Genomic DNA, 20,577 nt, shown 5'->3' on the forward strand with positions numbered 1-20,577 from the left:
GTTTTGCTTTTGTTATTTAGTGAAAAGCAACGCTGTTTCAGTCTTTAAGTCTTCGATGAGAGAAAAACATTAATTATGTGTGGTTTTTCCTTCCCTCATGTCGAACCTGTTTAGTTCTTTGTTTTTTCATTGTCAGCTTTGTGGATATCGTGTTTCTTTCTCTTTTTATTCATTCAATATCTCTTCATCTTCCGATGACCAATTTCATCATCAGAAGTGGATTCGTTTTAATATTTCTTATATCGGTCCAACTCTCTCCTCCTCCACATCTTACTCTCTCCTTAAAATCTATCGTTATTATTTTCAAGGCGCACACACACACACGCATACCACATACATATAATGTGCATACATGCTACACACACACACACACCTATATATATATATATATATATATATATATATATATATATATATATATATATATATATAATTTACTGATTGTACTATCATGTTTCATGTTTTTATATTTACATTGATGTAAATTGTTAGGTTATCTTAAAACCTGCGTACAAACACACATTATTGAGATGATCGCAGAGTGGGAGGATCAGTTTCTCTCTCGCTCACACGCATACATCGAATTCAGTCCCCCACTTTAGGACCACCTATCTTTTTACTCGCTGCTATGGTCTGGGCTGAATCAATTGAAACCCGCTCTTCACCACCACATATGGCTGTTCACTTGCTACTGTATAATAATGAACACTTACTTCGTACTCGCACACATGTTTACATACAGTGATACATGATTGCATGAGTAAGTGCATGTGCATCTATCAGACTATGGCACATGCACTTCCAGATTGCACTGTCGCCTACGCGTTTTTGCCTATTTCCAAACTATCCTCTAATATATTTGCCTCTTATTCCCAATCCCATGATTACATTTATCTCCTTTATCTATTTCCTCTTTTTTCCCCCCCACTTTTTTATATTTTTATATTAGCTTCATTTTCCGGATGTCTTCTCTACGTTTCCTCATGAATTTCCTAACCTATTTTTCTAATTCATTTACCAGTTAGTTTCTGTTGTAGATTTTTTTCACTCTCTCTCTCTTTTTGTTTTTTTTTTTTACATCTTAACATCATTAATTAAAAATAACACGCTGGATTCGGCCAGACAAGGAAAAAAATTAAATGCGAATCTTAACCCGATTTAACTAAATCACGATATATGTAATATGTTCTTAACATAGAACAATTTTCTGTTTACTTATAAGATGTGGTTTCCGATTAACATATTAATGTTCTTGTTTTACTTCTTTCTCTCTTTATTCTATTTATTTATTTACTTTTTTTTTTTTTTGCCGAAGAAAATTTTAAAAAATATCTTAGCAATTGTTGTTACAGCAACATTCAAATGAGCATCCGTGACGAAAAAGGTGGTAAATTTATGAAAATGTGTCTTTAGATGTGATGGGTATGAATGTGTCAGGAATTAGACACTCGACACAACAGCTCAGAGCCACATCTCTTCTGTTTTTTGTGTGATTCATTTCTCAATATCTGATTTCACTCCTTTCTTTCACTTGCTTTGTTTTGTTGCTGATTTCGTCCTTTTCTTATCTGCATCACTTGCTTAGCCTCGGTTATCTCTCTCTCTCTTGGCCATATATCTATATATATATATATATATATATATATATATAAAGTAGTTTGGGGAGAAATACATAAATGTCCTCTCTGATGTGTAATATATATGTGTGTACGCACGTATGTGTGTACGCACGTATCTGTGTACGCACGTATGTGTGTGTGTGTGTATTCGCACACACATACAAACTACACAATCCTCTTCTACATACACATACAATTCATAAACAAATATTTTCTAAATACAGCTTGGCAGCTAATTACACTGACTCTAATAGACAATGTTACCACACCCATTATGCGAACTGAACTAACACACCTTCTGCCAGAACATAAGCACACTTGTGGTGCCAAATGTAGTCGAGCAAATCCATCTGAAGCATTCCAGCATAAAGTAGTGTCTTTAAAATAATTAAAAATAAAACTAAAGAAAGCTGTGTATGTGACTCCTTAGTTTTTGATACACATGCTCATGCAGCTAAATAAAAATAATTCTCTCTACTATGGGTAGAAGGCCTGGAATTTGGGGGGAGGGGGATAGTCGATTTCATCAACCCCGAAAGGATGAAAGGCAAAATCGACCTCGACGGAATTTGAACTCGGGTCGCAAAGCCGGAAGGAATACCGCTAAGCTTTTTGTCCGGCGTGCTAACGATTCTGCCAGCTCGCCGCCTTAATACTAATATAGTAATAATGGTTTCAAATTTTTCCAGCAGTTTTGAGGGAGAGGATGAGTTGATTACATCGACCTTAGAGTTCAACTGATACTTATTTTATCGACCCCGAAAGGATGAAAAGTAAAGTCGACCTCGGCGAAATTTGAACTCAGAACGTAGCGACGGGCGAAATACCGCTAAGCATTCCGTCCCGCACGCTAACGATTCTGCCAGCTCGCCGCCTTTATAATAATAATAGTAATTTTGACACAAGGCCAGCAATTTCGGAGAAGGGGTAAGTCGCTTACATCGACCCCGAAAAGATGAAAGGCAAAAATCGACTTCGGGGAATTTGAACTCAGGACGTAAAATCGGAAGAAATGCCGCGAAGCATTTTGTCCGACGAGGTTCAGCCAGCCCGCCGCCTAAATTATAATAATAATTTTATCACAAGACCTGCAATTTCGGGGAGGTGTAAGTCGACTACATTGACCTCAGTGTTCAACTGGTACTTATTTTATCGATCTCGAAAGGATGAAAGGCAAAAGTCGACCCTGGCGATACTTGAACTCAGAAGGTAAAATCGGAAGAAATGTTGCTAAGCATTTTGTCGGGCATACTAATGATTCTGCCTGCTCGCCGCCTTAACTCAATGATAGTGTATACACACAGATATACATAAATAATACCTCTCTCTCTCTCTCTCTCTATATATATATATATATATATATATATATATATATATATATATATATGCGTGTATACATACATATATGTACATACCTACATCTGCATGTATATATAGATGCATATCCGGGTACAGGACGTCAAAAAAAACGTGGACAAAAAAGGAACAGGAACATAAATAAAGCACAAAAAACGGACTTTTTTTACGGACAACAGGTCAGTAGTTCTATATCTCAAAAAGAAGCACACTCTAAAACATTAAATCAGTAAATTATATACTCTGCAAAAAATGTACCCAAACCATCAAACGGTCCATAACAAACAACCTTCATAAATATATATATATACACATACACACATCCTAGTCTAGAGAAAAGTTGAGTGTAACAATTTCAGGATGTAAAATAGTGAGGGGATTGTTTGAGAGAGCTTAGTTTAGATAGGAAGCAGGGCATCACCTTAAAATTGTGTTTGAGGGTATGAACAAATCTTCAAAATTCAAAAGAACATTATTAAATTAACCTTATACCAATATATATTCTGTTGAAGGGTGGCAAGTTGGCAGAATCGTTAGCATGCCGGGCAAAATGCCTAGCGGTATTTCATCTGCCATTACGTTCTGAGTTCAAATTCTGCCGAGGTCGACTTCGCCTTTCATCTTTTCAGGGAAAATTAAAATAAGTACCAGTTACACACTGGAGTCGATGTAATCAACTTAATCCCTTTGTCTTTGTTTGTTCCCTCTATTTTTAGCCCTCTGTGGGAAATAAAGAAATAAATATGTCCTGTTGAACAACAGATCTTGTTTTACAGGATAAATATTGAAAGCATTACTTAACTGTATATGTCTGGATGTAGAAATATATACGTGCATACACTGTTGATAGTGTTCCAGACAACCAGCTGAGAAGTTCAGTTCATATACATATATATATAAAACAAATAATAAATGAGTATATGCATATATACGTACAGGTATGTGCATATCTACGTCTACCTGTATATATAGGTGCATATCTGGGTACAGGACATTGCAAACAAAGCATAGACAAAAAAATAATAATACCCAGAGTACAGAAAACACACAGGCCACATAGAGAACATTTTCCTTCATCAGCTACCCCCATTCTAACACAGGCGTTTCAAAGAGTAGGGCAGGACGCATCGTTAAAATGGCTCTTCCCATGGACCGCAAATTAAATTTGTGCCATGGAGGAATGTAGTGGCAGACAAAAAACAAGACAGGAAAACAAACGGAAAAGGCTATACGGCGAGACGTGAAAAATTAGAGCTTGTATATGCATGTGTATTATGTGCATATATATGGGGGGGGTTATATATAAAACCAATGAAATGCACCTGAGGACTCATAGTATACCAATAGTTAAAAAAAGATCTCATGAAAAAGAATCAACACGTACCCTCTGCTCCCTTTAAAAACAATATGCAGAGATTGTGTGAACTACAGCTGTTGAGTAGCAAGTTTTTTCGAGCATGGACCTGAAGATAGTGTGGCAGTTGACAGAGTGAAACAAATGCAGAGTCAAAATGATGCATATCAGTACACAAGGCCACCACAAGCAATACAAGTGATACCTATCTAAACATCATATCCATATTCTTACTAAATATTGGATGTCTGTTACAACTTAGTAACAGGGGTAAAATTCTCTACTGAAAGATTTTGCTGCTTGCAATCAAGCAATTTTGATGGTACTTCTAGAGACACATCTAATTTCTAACATAGCAGATCTAGAAATTCACATACCAGAGTATGCTGTATTTCATACTGAGAAAGAGGGCATGAAAGAATTGCCATGTATATCAGTGAAGATGTTACACCCATAGTACTGTCGTCACACTGAGACTCAGTTTATGACACTGTAATAATACATATAAAGCAAATTGATGTAGTTATAGGCACATCATATCTTTCACCAAATGCCTCAAAACATGATGGTAAATTTGAGGATAGCCTCAGAAACATAGAAGAGGTATTGACCAATCTGGACCAACACATCAATATTCTCTTTCTGGGTAACCGCAACCTCTCAAATGTTAAATGGCCTGCAGGCTACATCCTTTCTAGAATGTCACTGCATGAACAAAGGCAAGCAGAATCATTACTTGAACTTTCTAATATGCTGTTCATGGAACAGGTGAAATTCCAGCGAACTAAGAGCAATAACAACTTGTTGGATTTCTGCTTTACAAATAATATGAACCTTTTCAATAACATGAAGGTAATGCCAACAGCTTTCTTGGACCGAACATTGTATGGTCATAGATGAACTTCTGTAAGAAACAATCAAACCATACCTAATTTGAATTTCCAGAAAGCAAAACTTGAAATCAAGCTGGCCTGATAATCTATCTTTGCAAAGCAACATAATACTCAATCAATTTATGTTGACTATGCAAGCTATATGCATTAAATGTCCCAGAAGAAGAGGCCAGTATATCCCTATATAAAATCCCTGGAAACAGGAAAATTCATATGAGACAGAACAAAAGGTCTCAAACCAGCTGAGTAGGAAACTGAAAACAGAATCAAACACTCCCACAAAAAGGAAAGAGCAGAAAAAGAGAACAGAGCTGTGGAAGACATAAAAATGAACCTTAAAGCTTTGTATAAATTTGCAAAGGAAACAGCCATAATACAAAATAGAGCCATTGTTCCAAGGTAATAATTTACTGACTGCAACCACAAAAGGGTAAATGAAATGTTTAGTTAACAATTCAAAAATGTCTCCACCTCTCCACTGGCACATATGTAAATAAATAATCCAGTTGAGTTCTTTGAAATTACAGCCCTGCAGAGGAAGACGACCACAGATGGAATGAGCTTAAACTCAGCAACTGGTCCTGGTGTTTTCCCAGCTATTTTCTTGAAGTCATGTAAGCAGGCTTTAGCAAAACCACTTCAGATACTTTTCCAAAGTTTCCTTGCAAGTTTCCTACCAAAAAGCTAAAAGAAGGCATCATATACTCTATCCATAAAGGTGAGAGCAGATGCTAAAAACTACAAGCTCATCTTTCTGACTTCACATAGCAATGTCATGGAACAAATTGTCAGAAAGAAGCTGATAACATTCTTAAAAGAAAATGACTTGCTGAATGATACTCAACATGGTTTCCATCAGTGAAGAAGCTGCCTTACACAACTCTTACAGTACTATAACTGGGATTTCAAGCAGTTGCTTGACAATTAAAACATCGATATGGTATACCTTGATTTTGTGTAGGCCTTTGACAAGATGGATCATAGCAGGATATGTCACAAGCTGCAAGTTCTTGGCATAGCTGGTAAACTAGAGGAGAGACTACATGACTTCCTTAAAGATAGAAGTCAGGCGGTTGCAGCCAATGGTGCTGCCTCTTGGGAAACAAATTCTGAGAAAAGTCCCCCTAAGGACATTACTGTTTGTAGTAGCTCTCTTAAACAGCTACTGTCACTAGCTATGCTGATGATACAAAATTATCATTGGCAGTAAAGAACTCTGATGATGTCACAATCTTGTAGCAGAACCTAAATGCAATATACTGGGGGCTGAACAAAACAACATGCAATCTTTGGGGGTATTATAGAGGTACTTATACAAGTTAAATATTTATACAGATTTTTCTTTTCCTGAAGTGTATATCCATTTTTTCGGTGTGTGTTTATATATATATATATATATATATATATATATACATATATTCTATAATTATAAACATAATTATAATTAGGGGTCAGCTAATTGCTTCACCACATACTGAATTTAGAAATAGGAGTTAAAAATTCCTTTTCTAATCTCTAATTGTGGAGGGAATCTGTGGAAGGGTAGACTCAGGAAGACATGAAACGAAGTGGTGAGAAAGGATCTTCAGATGCTGGGCTTCACTGAAGAGATAACAAGGGACCTGTACTTGTAGCGATTTGCTGTACTTGAGAAGACACATCAAGCTAAGTAAAATTACAGCCATCCATACATACAGTTTTGTCCTTTGCAGGTGCCAGTGCCACATGAAATGTACTTGTGCTGTTGCTGTGTAAACTCACCCATGCTGGTGGCACATAAAACGCATCCAACACACTCTGTAAAGTGGTTGATGTTTGGAAGGGCAGCCAGCCATAGAGACCATGCCAAAACAGACAACTGTCGTCTGGCTACTTCCTGTCAAACCATCCAACCCATACTAGCATGGAAAACAGACATTAAATAATGATGATATATCATCATATTTTTGTCTTCAGTTGTAGCATGATTGTGTTTGTGTGTGTGTATTGAGCATCTCTCAGTCTCCACACACTCTTCTGTAACCTCTAACCGTGCTCATTTCTTATTCTATCTCCATTCACTTCTATTCTCCTTCTTTTATCCTGGCAGTTCACTGTGATGCCACATCACCACCATATTTATCTTCCTTTCCAGCTCCACCTTAAATGCTCTCTCCCACTTTTATATAATGCAAATAGCAATGTATGTCTACTACAGCAACAAAACCTGTTTCTGTCTCCTTCATCATCACCTAGAATAAAGTCATTTCCATCTCTACTGTGGGGAATTCGAGTTTTTTGTGACCATACAAAAAAAGACATCCAATAAAGTCTGTAAAGTGGTTAGGAAGACATTAGAGCATCATGTAGTCCTCTGACATATTGGATGTATTGTTCCATCTTACCCATATCAGCTTAGAAAGTATGTTAAAGATGCTGCTGATAATGATGTGTGTGTGTGTGTTGTATTATGTCTACATACATGGTTATTTATGTGTGTGTATATATTTATATATATATATATATATATATATAGATATAGTAATATTATCTCGGTTGAGAAAACTTCAATAATGAAAATATGTTAATAGTTACCAGGGTAGCAAAAAACACAAAAACTAGGATATCATACCCGGTTAATAGGTAGAAATACCAAGTTAAAGTGATGTATTTTGAGTAGATATGAAGAATAATAATAAATGGAGCAAAACGCATATAATCAATAAGTTCTTTTAATTCCTACATATGTTTCAAAATATATGTGCACTCTACTCCAAAAAAGTAATGTATATATATATAAATTGATTTATACAAATATATATATGTAGTTTTGTGTGTGTATAGGCATTGGCATGGCTGTGGTTAAGAAGTTCACTTCTCAGGCATGTGGTTTTGGGTCTTGTACAACCTTTCACATATATATATATGTATATGTGTACATGTGTGATTATGTCTCCTTATCTTGACATCATGTCATTCTTATAATTGACCATTCCCATCATACTAATGGTAACCCCTCTTTCCAACTTTCCATGTAAGCATTCTTGAAAAATATTACCTTGCTTGGAAACAGATTAGAGTTGGTGATAGAAAGGGTATCCAACCATAGATATTCTGCTTCAGCAAAAAAGTGGCTATAGAAAACACGATGATGACTTATATCTGGTTTATATGTGTAGTTTTATATTTATATGTTTATCAATATGTATATATATCATTACTATTATGTTAGACTGCCGTATGTCCAAATTTGGCCTGATGCCTTTTTTTTTTCAATATTTAATTTTGTTTGCAACAGCTGGTTTTTTTGGTCAAACCATCGTATATCCAGCTGCTTCAGAGGCCAAGATATGATAATTGTCAAAATGTAGTACAACGGTTTCACATTTTTCAAAAGTGTAGTAAGTCCTACGTATGACAGTTTTGCAAAAATATTTCTGACTGAAAATATCATAATTGCATGGAGTTACAATTTTATGCACCCAACAAAATATTATTTAAACATAAAACAATATGAGATATCACTATATGGATCCCTTGTATGCTAAAAATAGATGTCAAACCGTGTTCCCACTAAATCTGTGTTCTCAACTTAGTAACATGCTAGATGTTTATGAACTAGACAAATGAAAAAAATAAACATAGCACTTAATTCCATACGTTAAGGTTTCAACATGAACAATGAAACTGGATACCACCCATCTCCATGAAAGGATATGAATGTATAGAGTTCCAATGTCATGTATTTAAATTTTGATTCAAATGCCCTCGTACTAGCACATTAAACCAGAAAATAACTGCAAATGAATGTTATTCAGCAGTGAATCAACTGGCTAGAGAACATAGATATATGAAATTAAATAATAAGAGTAGAAATTAAAATTATTAAATAATATCAATTTCAACTAGTGGTCAGCATACTTAAAAATGATACTTCTGCATAATAGTAATGATATATATATCATCATCATCATCGTTTAATGTCCATTTTCCATGCTGGCATGGGTTGGACAGTTTGACTGGAGACTGGCAAGCAAGGAGGCCACACCAGGTTCCGATCTGATCTAGCAATGTTCTACAACTGGATGCCCTTCCTAATGCCAACCACTCCGAGAGTGTAGTGGGTGCTTTTTACGTGCCACCGGCACAGGAGCCAGTCAGGCAGCACTGGCATCGGCCATGTTCGGATGGTGCTTTTTATGTGCCACCTGCACAGGAGCCAGTTGGGGCGAGGGGGCTGGCATCGACCACGTTTGGATGGTGCTTTTTACATGCCACCAGCATGGGGAGCCAGTCAGGTGGCACTGGCATCGGCCACAACTACAATTTCCATTTCGATTTTGATTTATGTAATATGGCTGTGTAGATATGTATATGAATAGACATATACATGTTTTTGTAATATATGCATATGCATGTACATATGTGTGTGCATGTATATGTACGTATGTATGCGTATTTGTATTTATATGTATGTATATATACATATGTGTATTTATGTGTGTGTGTATACATATGTGTATGTCTGTATACATATGTATATTTATGTGTATGTATGTATTTATATATACACAGACATCTCAAAAGTAAATAGACCCATTAGTTTTGGAAGTTAATTCTAGAAATAAAATAATGTCATTTGGTGCATTTAGATATTTAATCTAGTATTTTGTAGACATACCTTGGGCATCATACTAGTGTGTAGTATCTGCACAGGTATAATAACATAATTAGGGGCATCTATTTACATTTGAGATATTTGTATACATATACAAGAAATCAAAAATTATCAATCTTTTGCCAAAACTTCCTTTAGGTTGGCTGCACTGCCTTCAGCACTCATACTAAAAGATGGTACTCTTCTGGTTATCTAACCATGCTTTGACGTTGATCAATCCAGTTTTCTTTCTTTACGGAGTAAACATGCCTGCTCTACTTGCAGTGTACATCAAGTAAGGACAGAGGTCAGTGATCCACTTTCTCTGTTCTGAAGGTGTGCCAGGGACTGAAATTCATTGCAGACTTTCAGTACATCATAGGGACAGTGCTCTACTGACTATGAGTGTGTATGAGAGGATCAAGAAGTTCAAAAATGGCCAGACAAACATGAAGCACCAAGAACAGGACATCCATCAACATCCATGACTGACATGAAGATTCAACAAGCTTGAGAGATGGCTCTGTCGAACTGACGAGTAATTATCGATAAGCTGGCATGTTTGCTGCAAAGTAGTCATGATTTTGCATATGAAATCTTCCACAACAAACTTCACTTCTGTGAAGTCTGCGAAATGGGTGCCAAAAGAGCTTACTGAAGCACACAATCACAATTGTGTGAGGATCTACCAATGCTTACTCAGCTGCTACAACATTGAAGATGAAGCTTTTTTCTTCTTGTATTTTTTGGGAATGAATAGTTACAGGAGATGATACCTGGGTCCATCACTTTGAGCTAGAATCCAAAAGGCAGCATATGGAGTGGAAACACCTAGAATTGCCAGTATAAAAGAAATCCACAACTCAATCTCCAACAGAAAAAGTGATACTAACCAATTTGGGAGATGCAAGAGAGCCTATACTGGGACATTACCTGGAAAAGGGGTTCAGTGTATGTTACATTGAAAAGCTGGTCAACAATCTGAAACCAGCAATTTGCACCAAATGCCAAGGTCTGTTGTCAAATCAATCACAACAATACACACCCACATATGGCTGCCCACCATTAAAACCAAATCATTTACAAGGTCATTGATTTGCCATGGATAAGAAGCACAGGAAGTGGTGCATAAATAGTTGTGCAACCAGCCAAAAACCTTCTTCTCCAATGGAATAAGCAAGCTTATGAACCACTAGAAGTGGTGCATCAAAAAGCAAAGGGACCATATCAAAAAATAATGTAATTTGTTCAATCCCTGCTTTTGTTTTGATGAATTATAGAAACAAGATTATCTGTACACACACATACATACACACACACATAGATAGATTTGTATCTATATATATATGTGTGTGTGTACATGCATGTATTTACATTATTATTAAAACATTCTTACAAAAAGAGAGGGCTTCAACAAACTTCTGTCAAAAACTCCCTATGGCAGACAATTAATAACAACAGACACAAACACATATTTAGAACTTTAAAAAAATATCCAGCAGACATTGGGCCGTTTAGATTAAAGCCAGACAAAAGGACTTTGGAAAGACCCTTCAATTATTCTATTTCTACAAATGTGGAAACTGAATTAATGGGCCTGCTCAAAACTCAAGATAAGTGACTCCTCCCCTTTTTTTGTTTCTCCGATAAATATGACTTTTCTCAGAGTGGGGTATGTGAATGTATGTGGCTTGGGGTCAGCTTCGAAGCAAGTTCATTTGTTCATCAACCTCAGATCACTCAACTTATATGTGGCCACAATTAATGAAACAAAGATTTCTAATGTGCAAGCACTAGTACTCATTTTCAATGACTATGAGATATTCTCATCTTGTCTATCAGGAGCAGACAGCAGGATAGCAGTGCTGTTCTGAAAATCCTTAGAGCTCAAAGTACAGGCAATTTTCTTCGACTTGGATGGTATGTTGGTAGCCCTGGATGTTAGCAGCAGTGAAGTGGTGTGTTTAGACTGTTGGCTGTTTATGCCCCAATGTCTCACACTTTAATATTAGTGGTGGACTGGAATAGTATTTTGGACACACAGAAGGACTGTGTGGTGCTAGTACATAGCAGAAGTAAGTGCAAAAGCCTCAAAAACCTGCTCAGAAACTTCCAGCTGTCTGACAGGCATCAACTGAATTTCCCTGATGTGCCAGTGTGAACATGGATCACACAGATCATGGTAGTCTGGTCAGAGAAGTACAAATGTGCATAATCCCGAATAAGTCTATCCACGATAACCTCCACTTTATGTGATACATCATAGAGAAAGCTGGGACTAAAGCTGTCTTCCATAGAGCTCTGATCATGTGGAGCAATCCAAGGTATTTGATAAGGTCAACCGTCGTTACTTAGAAGCCCTCCTGAAAGTCGCTGGATTGCTGCAATGCACAGTGGTACCTGCTCAGTGGTCAAAGTAAACAACCACTCATTGGAAGTGTTTTGCATTGCATGCTTGGTCTGTCAGGGCTGCCCACTGTCACCTCTTCTATACATGCTGGCTCTTAAGCCACTGCTACAGAAATTGGAACAGTTGAGGGGTATCTCTTTCAAACTGGGACACAAGAGGGCAGTGTCAGAATATATGAATGACATCATTGTCATTGTGTCGAATGCCTCCAAAGTGGAAACAGTTGGCACCATTCTAAAGTAATATAAGTCAGTTGTAGGAGCCAAAATCAACACTGACAAGTTGGTGGGCTTGCAGCTGGGAACCTGGAGACGTAGATCAATGACATTGGACAGCATCATTGGATGTTAGATGACAGACCAATTAAACTGCTCAGGGTCTAGTTCAGTCCTGACCATGAGGTGGATAAGAACTGGGATGAGGTAACAAACAAGGTGAGTATAGTCTTACCCAGAAGCAGGCTGAGAGGAAGCTGTCCTTGAAAGCTTGAGCAGAAGTGATGAATGCCTACATTGTCTCCCTCATCATTTATTGCTTGACCATTGTGGCTTGCCTTGGTTACTGCTTAACCATATTGGAGCATCTCTTATTTAATTTCTTGAGAAAGCGATGCATTCTAATGGTCAGGCAGCCAGTCCACTACTAGCACCCTCTAAGTGGCGGTTTGGACATGCCATGGCTTTGATGTGCAGACACACACTCAGATTGTGTTGCCTGCAACAATTTCTGGACATGTGTGGACTCCATTTGTGAGGCACATCTTTCCACAGCTCATTTCCTTGATAGAGCTGCAGTCCTGGGTGAAGAAAAGCCTGAGATTGTGCACCTGGCACCTAGAATATCATTAAGCACTCACAACCCTCTACAAGTCAAGCAATGGGACTAGTGGATGTTTTGCTTTAGCAATATATAGAGGTTTAGTGGTTGAGAAGTGCAATGACATTCTTGGGGAGACTCAGAGCATCGATGGGAACAAACTGACTAGTCTGTTCTGGAGAACTTTCTGGTCAGGAACTACCATGGATAATTTCCAGATGTCCTTGGTCTGGCAGTGCTACCGAGGAACACTACTGGTTTGAGATAAACTCTACAGGCATAGATGTGCTATCAGATGGGCATGTCTGAGGTATGCACACATTGATGAAACCATTCTGTGTGCACTCGTACTGTGTCTGGGCATTGCTGACCTGAGGAGTTATGTCAAACAGCTGTTGTGTGTGGGACAGAGTGGTGTGTCATAGTGATTACTCCGTCACCTTCCTTTAATCAGGCATGTAAGGCAATTTTCCTTTGCCTGATGGCTCTGACATAAGTGATTGTTTGGTAGACAAGGTTGAAAGCCGTGAGGACAGTCATTCCTCTTTGGTGAAGCACTCCTCAACGTTTTCATGTTTCACTTGAAAAGGAAATGAGTGGGGGGGGGGGTGCTGTTCTTGAGTGAATTTATTAAAAGATGGCTAAAAGTTGCAAAAATAGCAAGACTAGATGGTTGTAACTGACAGAGTACCAGTTTTTTTGTTTTTTTTTTTTACTGCTCAATGAATTACCATATCCTTCAAATCCAGAAATCCTCAAGACTAAAAAAATGTGGCATGGCTATGTGATTAAGAAGCTTGCTTCCCAACCATGTAGTTTTGTTCATTCCTACTGTATGGCACTTTTATTATAGCCTTGAGCCAACCAAAACCTTATGAGTGGATTTAGCAGGCAGAAACTGAAAGAAGCCCATCAAATACATGTGTGTGTATGTGTATACTAGCAGAAATACCTGGTGTTGCTTAGGTTAAAAAGAATAATGGAATTTTAAAATGCCATCTAGATTATGCAGGTCTCAACCGCTAGTAGCTGAGATGCCAACTTTCTACATTAACAACTCTCCAGCCCATGCAAGCATGGAACATAGATGTTAAGTGAAATGATAAAAGAAAGTTTTCAAATCATATATGTATATAAAGTAAATACATGTAATTCAAAAACACGTTTTCTGTAGCTTATTTCGTAACCAAAAAACAAGTACGGATTATAAACAATGAAAGGCCAATTGTGGTGATTCATTTGACAGAGGTAGTAGAGAGCCAATCCAATGATAAATCTGACCTTGAATCTTGAAAGTTTGCCTGAATCCTGGCTCAGTTAAATCTCTTGTGGCTCCAAATGATGTCATCTGTAGTGCAGTGTTGAATTGTCTAATTTTGTTTTGAAAGTGCTTGGAATCTTGGTCAGTTGATGACAACAGTTTCTTCAATGGCTCTGGAGGTTGGAGGATTGCAGAGAGTTTAACCTTTCCAGCATTGCAGCACAGTGCAGGTATTTCTCCTGGCTGCTTCCTTGCTTTACAATGTATGCACTCAGTTATCATTGCACAATGGAAACTCTAGTGTCATTTGCATAATGAACTGCTGGATCATAATTAAAAACTGCTTCTCTAAGCTGTTGCAACTGCTCTTCATTCTGTCGTGGAGATCCTATTTCTTGTCAGCCGTGCATACCTGTTCATCACTTTGAGATGCTCTGGCTTTTGTAGTGCACAGTCTGTTTATTTCTTGGTATGCTTCCCTTTCTACAGCTGTTTCTCTTTCCCTAGACAGAGACATTCTTTTGGCTGACCTTGACATTGTAGACAAATTTGACTCTTTCTAGGCATGGTTATATATGTATACAAAAATACATGGGTGCAGAACATAGTAAACTGAAAATAACTGGGTAACGGAAATTAAATTTATTAATATGATGGGCAGAAAGTAAATAAGAAATTTTTACAGAAAATAAAGAATTGTATGGGTTGAAGCGAAATTTATCAGTGAACCAAACAGCCAATATAGAAGGAACCAGAAAAAACCGTTAACAACAGAAAAACACATATCATCATCATCATCATCATCATCATCATTTAACGTCCACTTTCAATGCTGGCATGGGTTGGATGGTTTGACTGGGGACTAGTGAGCCAGATGGCTGCACCAGGCTCCAATCTGATCTGGCAGAGTTTCTACAGCTGGATGCCCTTCCTAACACCAACCACTCCAGGAGTGTAGTAGGTGCTTTTACGTGCCACCATCATGAGGGCCAGTCAGGTGGTACTGGCAACAGCCACACTCAAATGGTGGTTTTCACATACCACCGGCACAAGTGCCAGTAAGGCAATGCTGGTAACGATCACGCTCGAATGGTACTTTTTACGTACCACCAGCACAGGAGCCACACAGCGGCCCTGGGCACAATTACGCTTGCATGGTGCTCTTAGCGCTCCATTAGCACGGATGCCAGTCATGCGGTGCTGTCGTCGAATTTGATTCCGATTTCACTTGTCTCAACAGGTCTTCACTAGCATAGTTTAGTGTCCAACGAAAAGAAAGGTACGTCTAAATGGGCTGGTTACACCACCGGCATAAGCCACAGGTTATGATCTCACTTGGCCTGCTGAGTCTTCTCGACCACAACATATTTCCAAAGATCTCAATCACTAGTCATTGCCTCGGTGAGGCCTAATGTTTGAAAGTTGTGCTTTACCACCTCATCCCAGGTCTACCTCTTCCACAGTTTCCCTCGACTGCTAGGGTGTGACACTTTTTCACACAGCTATCCTCATCCATTCGTACCACATGACCATACCAGCACAGTCATCTCTCTTGCACACCACATCTGATGCTTCTTAGTTCCAACTTTTCTCTCAAGGCACTTATACTCTGTCTACTATGCACACTGACATTACACATCCAGCGAAGCATACTAGCTTCGTTCCTTGCAAGCTTACGCATGTCCTCAGCATGAAACATGGGCCGTGACGGCCCATGTTTCACTGCCATGTAGCATGGCTGTTCGTACACAGGCATCATATATCTATATTTGTAAAAGAGAGGATGTGTGTGTGTATGTGAATGTAGTTTATGCACGTCAGAAAATTAGCACGCATGTCGCTCCAATTTTAGGACATTGTTCATGACCCTACCTGCGTTTTCGTCAACTTTTTCTCTCAGAGGCACCCGCGTATAGCTGTAAAAATCGATAAACTTTTACCAATTTTGAAGTTTGTTGACATGGCGAAGTCAAATCTGTGCGTACGCGCATGAAGGAGAGAGAGAGAAAGAAAGAAAGAAATAGTGTGTTTGTGACAGGGGGGAGATAGTGTTTGCTAGCGTCCCCCCCCCCCAAAAAAAAATGAAAAAAGTGGGTAAGGCAGACAGAAATCAAAGCAAATTTTTCTAAGCAAGACAGAGTTTACTTTGCTAGCGTCTAACAAAAGAAAAAAAAAAAGAACAAAAAAGTGGAAAGGGAGGCAGAAAGCATATTAGGAATGAAAATGTAGTTAAGACAGAGTAAGTGTAAAATGTAAAAGGCATTTTTTTTTCTTAAACATGAGATATAGTTTAAAATATATGATGTTTTTGAAAGACACTATATTCTATAATGAGATTATATATACTTTCTCACACAACAATTCAAATATATTTATTTTAAATCATTTATTTGTTTTAAATCATTCATCTTTCTCCCACCTCTCACTCTCACACACATGCACATATACTACTTTGGGAGCGAAAGAGTTTTGTTTATATTTCACAACAACTATGAAACAAAAATGTAACTATTTGTCAATCCCCCCCACAACTCGTTTTTCGGACCACAAAATGGGTTTGGTAATTTTTCAGATTAACACCCGCACGATTTCCACTAGGGTGTTAAGGTTTTAGGGTTAGGGTTAGGATTAGGGTTAAGGTTAGGGTTTGGATTAGGGTTGGTGTTAGGGTTTAGGGTTAGAGTTAACCTAGAAGGGACAGGCCCCTTATTTTTTGGTTAAGGCTGTTGGTAAGTTTTCCTAAGTTATTCCAATTCACATCCCCAATGCAAACCTTCAGATCAACTTTTTCCTGTGCAGATCTCTAATGCAACTTTAAAAAAACACAAACAATGAGTTGAAATAACCAATAAACTGATTCCTTATGGGATTTCCCAATCAAATTGCCAGCAAACCATATTCAGCCAAACCAATTTCAACGGATTTCGCTCAAATCTGATGTCCATGTTACTTATTTTGGTTTGAAATAAAGCACTTGATCACTTAATAATCCTAGCTTAATCCCGAGCAGCGCCGGGCTATACTGCTAGTAGATATATATAAATACATATATAGATATATAGATTTATATATAAATATATGTATATATATATATATATATATATATATATATATATATATATATATATATATATATAGATAGATAGATACATAGACATAGATATATAAATACATATGTCTATATGTATGTATATATATATATGTGTGTGTACGTGTGTGTGTGTGTGTACATATATATATATATCATCATCATTTAACGTCCGCTTTCCATGCTAGCATGGGTTGGATGATATGTATATATATATTGGACGAATGCCAACCACTCCGAGAGTGTAGTGGGTGCTTTTTACGTATCACCGGCACGAGGACCAGTCCGGTGGTATTAGCAATGGCCACGCTCAAATGGTGTTTTTTCCGTGCCACCTGCACAGGGGTCAGTCCAATGTTTTGTTCACATGCCACCGGCACAAGTGCCAGTAAGGCAAAGCTGGAAACGATTGCACTCAAATGGTGCTTTTTACATGCTACCAGCACGGAAGCGAGACCGCTGCTCTGGCAGGGATCCCACTCGGATGGTGCTCTTAGCGCTCCACTGGCACGGGTGCCAGTCATCAAATTTGGTTCAGTTTTGATCTCACTTGTTCCAACAGGTCTTCACAAGCTGAGTTTAGTGTCCAATGAAGGAAGGTTGGCATGGGTGCCAGTCGTCGAATTTGGTTCAATTTCGATTTTGATCTCACTTGCCTCAACAGGTCTTCGCAAGCAGGGTTTTGTGTCCAAAGAAGGAAAGGTACGCATAAGTGGGTTGGCTACACCCCTGGTAAAGGCCATGGGTTATGGTCTTATTTGTCTTGCCGGGTCTTCTCACGCACAGCATATTTCCAAGGGTCTCGGTCACTAGTCATTGCTTCGGTGAGGCCCAATGTTCGAAGGTCGTGCTTCACCACCTCATCCCAAGTCTTCCTGGGTCTACCTCTTCCACAGTTACCCTCAACTGCTAGGCTGTGGCACTTTTTCACACAGATATCTTCATCCATTCTTGCCAAATGACCATACCAGCACAATCGTCTCTCTTGCACACCACAACTGATGCTTCTTAGGTCCAACTTTTCTCTCAAGGTTCTTACACTCTGTCAAGTATGCACACTGACATTACACATCCATCGGAGCATACTGGCTTCATTTCTTGCAAGCTTACGCATGTCCTCGGCAGTCACAGCCCATGTTTCACTGCCATGTAGCATGGCTGTTTGTACACATGCATCATACAGTCTGCCTTTTACTCTGAGCGAGAAGCTCTTTGTCACCAGCAGAGGTAAGAGCTCTCTGAACTTTACCCAGGCTATTCTTATTCTAGCAACTACACTTTCAGCGCACCGTTCCCCGCTACTGACTTGGCCACCTAGGTAAAGGAAGCTATCAACTACTTACAGTTTTTCTCACTGGAATGTGGCAGAAGTTGTTCTCTGCACATTTTCAGTGTTTATTGCTCCTGAGCATCTGCCACATACAAAAACTATCTTCCTAGTTAGCCTCCCTTTGATATTGCTGCACCTCTTATGTATATATATATATATATATATATATAATGCATATGTAGGCACAGGACGTCAAGAAACATGTAGAACAAAGCACAAGTACATAAAACATGAACTATTCTTTCAAACAAAGAAAGACACAAATGGAAAACAAAATAAATAACATAAAGAACGACCCTTCATCAGTTGTTGGCTATTTTTCTAGTCTCATATTTCGAGCATTTAACAACAATATACGCTTTCGATAGAACAGTTGCTCCCGCAAAGCAAATTAAATAAAATTTGGGATTTTGCGGAGGGTCAAAATAGGTAACACAAACAGGACAATGAAAACAAACAGGAAGGGCAGCTAAGCCTAAACGAGGCTGTGGTGGCAAATGCGTAAATCAAGCTAGGACAGGAGACAAATAAAAACACATCTTCCTTGTTCCAGCTACAACAGAGAGAAAGCAAGAAAGATGGCTGATGGACACGTGGGAGCCACGTGAGCAAGGGAGAGAAAGTGACAGAGTAATAGAATAGAATTGTGGGAGAAGAGGAGGTAAAAGAATAAGAGAGAGAAAAAGAGGAAAAACGAAAGAGTAGAAAGATTGTATAGAGTGCGCATCAGAATTATTAAGATAAATCTTGGAAGAGGATGTGTGGCGTTCAGTCATATAATAATATATATATATGCATATGTGGGCACAGGACGTTAAGAAAAGTGTACAAATACATAAAACATGAACTATTCTTTCTAACAACGAAAGACACAAATGGAAAACATATATATAGATATATAGATACAGATATATAAATATATATATATATCTATATGTAGAAATATAAAAATATATAAGGAGCAAAGATACTGAAGATTCAGTTTGCGCCACGTTGCAAAATTATGAGTTGAAAATATGTGGAAAACAAATATAAAAATTTCCGGTAGCTGGATAACTGAAGAGATGTTGGAGCGGCATCCTGTTTGACCAATGTATAGAGAAGGACAGAGAGAGCAGGAAATGCAGTAGATGACATTGCTAGAAGTGCAGGTCAAGGAATCATTGATATAGTAGGGTCAATGATGGGTGCCATGTATGTATATATATATTTATATGTATGTGTGTGTATATATATATATATATATATATATATATATATATATGTGTGTGTGTGTGTGTGTGTGTGTGTGTGTGTGTGTGTATGTGTGTGTGTGTGTATGTATATATATATGTATATATGTATATATATATATGTATATATATATATGTATATATATATATATATATATGTATATATATGTATATATATATATATATATATATATATATGTATATATATGTATATATATATATATATATATATATATGTATATATATGTATATATATATATATATGTATATATATGTATATATATATATATATGTATATATATGTATATATATATATATATATATATGTATATATATGTATATATATATATATATATATATATATATATGTATATATATGTATATATATATATATATGGGAGAATATACAAAAAATAACAACAGACGAGGACAGGTGGTGTAAATAACAAAAGTATATATTAGTATGACGCTCGGGAATACGGAAAGTCTTTGACGTTTCGAGCTACATATATATGTATATATATGTATATATATGTATATATATATATATGTATATATATGTATATATATGTATATATATGT

The 20,577-nt window shown here is 37.5% G+C and overlaps 1 protein-coding gene across 2 annotated transcripts in view; it reads left to right on the plus strand.

The window, feature by feature from the left end:
- LOC106880499 (phosphatidylinositol 3,4,5-trisphosphate 5-phosphatase 2A) overlaps positions 1-20,577 on the plus strand; it is a 96,761-nt gene that overhangs the window by 890 nt on the left and 75,294 nt on the right. The gene's annotated exons all lie outside the window — the stretch shown is intronic.

The sequence above is a fragment of the Octopus bimaculoides genome, chromosome 4 (assembly GCF_046866305.1).
Source record: "Octopus bimaculoides isolate indiv1 chromosome 4, ASM4686630v1, whole genome shotgun sequence".
NCBI lineage: Eukaryota > Metazoa > Mollusca > Cephalopoda > Octopoda > Octopodidae > Octopus > Octopus bimaculoides.